At 31.6% G+C, this 3,571-nt stretch overlaps 1 long non-coding RNA gene across 1 annotated transcript; it reads left to right on the top strand.

Moving 5' to 3' along the window:
* Positions 1-518: 518 nt before the first annotated feature.
* On the top strand, positions 519-3,208 carry LOC107842307. The gene is made up of 2 exons (XR_001665701.2): positions 519-1,063; positions 2,874-3,208. It is a non-coding gene; the product is annotated as an uncharacterized LOC107842307 (long non-coding RNA).
* Positions 3,209-3,571: the final 363 nt, after the last annotated feature.

Here is a 3,571-nt window from a genome sequence, read left to right as displayed (position 1 = left end):
CATGATAGCCAATCAAATATATGTATATATCTGTATATCTCATGTAGTGACGTATGGAATATTCAAAAGCTAGATGACTGAATCTAATTAAACTATAATCCAACAGAAAATATAAATAAATTATTTTATTACTTTTTATTATCATTTTTTATGATTTATCAATTCAAATATAATATTTTATTATTTTTCGTAAACATGGACACTCACAATTATTTTACAAAATACATTATCTACTATTATTATTATTATTATTATTATTATCATTATTGACAGTTTTAAAATAAATATTCATAATTTATAGATGTCTATTTTATTTCTAATTATTATTATGGTCGATTTTAATTATTATAGATGTTTTTACGTAACTAAATTTTACATGCATAGTTATTTTAATAGCGACATCTTATTATTTTCATTATTACAGTTACAGTTATTAAAATAACAGTCCTAAGTCAATTCAATTATCTTCTCAATTTTATTTAAATTCTAGCCATTATTTGAACCCAATCTATGACAATTTTTGTCTAAATTTTGCCCACTTAAATTTAATTTCAACTCTTTAATTCAATTGTGACCTAATTTTAAATATCTTATTACTTTAAATCTCAGTCATGGATCAAATTTATCAAGGGCTGAGATTAATTCTTCAACTCTTTCCTTTTTAAAATACAAAAAATAAACCCTAATCCCATTAGAAAAAAAATCCGCCTCCCTCCTCCTCTCTCTACAACTTCCTCTTCATCAATTTCTCCCCCTCAGCCATCGGAGAGCCGCTCCAACAGCCGCATCCAACTGCAGCCGGCGTCACCTCCTCCACTATCCAACTCCAGTGCGCCACTACTTCCACCGGCGACGGACAACCATACCACCAGCAAACTGCCTCTCCGTTCTCCCTCACTAGCCCGCCGGCGTCTCTCTCACTCGACCTCCAGCGCCTCGCTCGACCCGATCTCCATCATAGCTTGCAAAAATCGTCGTTGCTCCATCAATAGAAGACAAACCAGCCGTCAAAATCAGTCTTTTCCATGACAAACCAGCCATGACCGATGCCGGACATGTCCGGGTTTGATTCCTTTTATAAGTTGGATTTCATTTCTTTTTCTTTTTCCCTTTTCTTTATTTGTGTGCTTTGCCTGATTTTGAGATTTGAAATTCATGAGACGTGGCTATGATTTTTAAAATAATTCTTTCAATTTCATATGTTTCTATATCATCTTATGAACATGTGCGAAAATGCCTAATTTTTGTGAGATAACCCTAGACTTTTCTAAGTATTGGAGCTGATTTCTCTCTAAAGCTTGCTACATCATTTTGCTGGATTAATTTTACTGGCTAACTTTCATAAATTCATGGGCTTGATTGTATATTATCGATCCTTTTCCTCTAATGGGTATATGACTGATTTTTGAACGCATAATTATTGTATGTTCTGTATGTTTTGATCAAGTTGGATATTATATGGTTGATATATTGTTTAGTTTTTCTTTTATGATAAGTATCAAAATATCCTTTTTAAGATGTCATATATTGTAATGAGAGAGTTACACAATATAGGAAGTAACATTAGTTTTTTAGACCTAAAAAGTTAATAGGTAAATAAAATTTTGACATATAAATTGTCATGAATGTGTAGAATTTACTAACATATGGTCACTTGAGAAGTGAATTAGTGAATCGAGAATGTTTAAGTGTAGTTATTTGAAAGGTGAACTTGTGTTTTGAATATAGTTAGTGTGGTCACTAGGGAAGTGAATAAGTGACTTGAAAATGTTAATTGTAGGTACTTGAAATGTGGACTTGTGTTTTGAATTTAGATAAGTGTGGTCATTTGAGAAGTGAATTAGTGAGTCGAAAATGTGTAAGTGTAGTTACTTGAAAGGTGGTTTTGTGTTTTGAATATAGTTAAGTGTGGTCACTTGAGAAGTGAGTTAGTGACTTGAAAATGTTTTAGTGTAGGCACTTGAAATGTGAATTTTTCATTTTGAATTTAGTTTAGTTCGGTAACTTGTGAAGTGAATTTGTGACTTGAATTATGAATTAGTGACTTTTGTTTTGAATTTAGGTACTTAAAATGTTAACTTGTGTTTTATTTTAGTATTGTGTGGTCACTTGAGAATTGAATAAGTGACTTGAAAATGTTTTAAGTGTAGATACTTGAAATGTGGACTTGTGTGTTGAATTTAGTTAAGTGTGGTCACTTGAGAAGTGAATAAATGACTTGAAAATATTTTGTGGACTTGTGTTTTGAATATAGTTAAGTGTGGTCACTTGATAAGTGAATTAGTGAGTCGCAAATGTTTAAGTGTAGTTATTTGAAAGTTGGACTTGTGTTTTGAATATAGTTAAGTGTGGTCACTCGAGTTAGTGACTTGAAAATGTTTTAAGTGTAGGCACTTGAAATGTGAATTTTTCATTTTGAATTTAGTTTAGTTTGGTAACTTGTGAAGTGAATTTGTGACTTGAAATGTTTAAGTGTAGTTACTTGAATTATGAATTAGTGACTTTTGTTTTGAATTTAGGTACTTGAAATGTGAACTTGTGTTTTATTTTAGTAAAGTGTGGTCACTTGAGAAGTGAATAAGTGAGGTACTGAGGTATGTCGAGATGCTTTGATAGATATGATAATTATGAACTCGAATAACATTAAGACTAACAGAACTTTTCGAAAGATTAACAGGACTCCGCGTTTAGCGAGAGCTTTAGTGCATCGGGCTTCCCTTTTTTTTCAGAAGCTTCATGGCTGTAGTAGCTCATTACAACTTAGTATGTACTCGTTTAAGCAATCAACTTTTGTTTGAAAAATGTTCACTATGATCTCTTTCCATGTAAGGTTAAAGTGTTGTTTGTTGAAGATTTCTCATTGAATTTGTCAGGTTTTAGAAGATTGAATATATGGTCGTACCTACTGCTGGCAGCCTTGATGATATTACAAGTCCACTGTATATATAGTGCTGCCATTCTTGGTTACTAGCAATAGTATGTGGAAGCGATGAAGCATTCATCTTGACCAGATAAGAAACTGTCTGAAAGTTGACAGTTCTCTGAAGGTTTCATGCATGTTTTGGTTATAAGAAGTTATTTGTAAATAATTTCACAATAGGTAAACTTTGATGTAAATATTTCAAGCTGACAAAACTTTGCCTTTGTATAACGAAAAGGTTCATACAGAAAATTGTGTAGTGGACATTCGCTGGTGTGTTCTCAGTAACGTGAAGCGTGTATCTTTAGTTTCTCTCAGATTTAGGGCTTAAGCGTGGCTCAAAATGAGCCTTTGACAACACAGTCTCAAATTGGTCATTACATTTCACTTCTAATGCAATGCTTTTGTAGGGTTTTCTGGAAAATTTTAAATATTTTTTCTACAAAATTTTCAGAAAAATCGACCACATGTGGTCGATCTTTTGTTAAATTATCCAAAAAATCGATCATATGTGGTCGATTTTTCTAGTAATGTTTTTTAAAAACCGATCACATATGGTCGGTTTACTATAATTAATTAAAATTATTTTATTAAATAAAAAACCGACCACTAGTGGTCGGTTTTGAATTTAAGTTAATTAATTAATTTATA

The sequence above is a fragment of the Capsicum annuum genome, chromosome 9, assembly GCF_002878395.1.
Source record: "Capsicum annuum cultivar UCD-10X-F1 chromosome 9, UCD10Xv1.1, whole genome shotgun sequence".
NCBI classification, from domain to species: domain Eukaryota; kingdom Viridiplantae; phylum Streptophyta; class Magnoliopsida; order Solanales; family Solanaceae; genus Capsicum; species Capsicum annuum.
The sequence above is the reverse complement of the archived record's forward strand: the minus strand, read 5'-3'. Positions and strand labels throughout refer to the sequence as shown.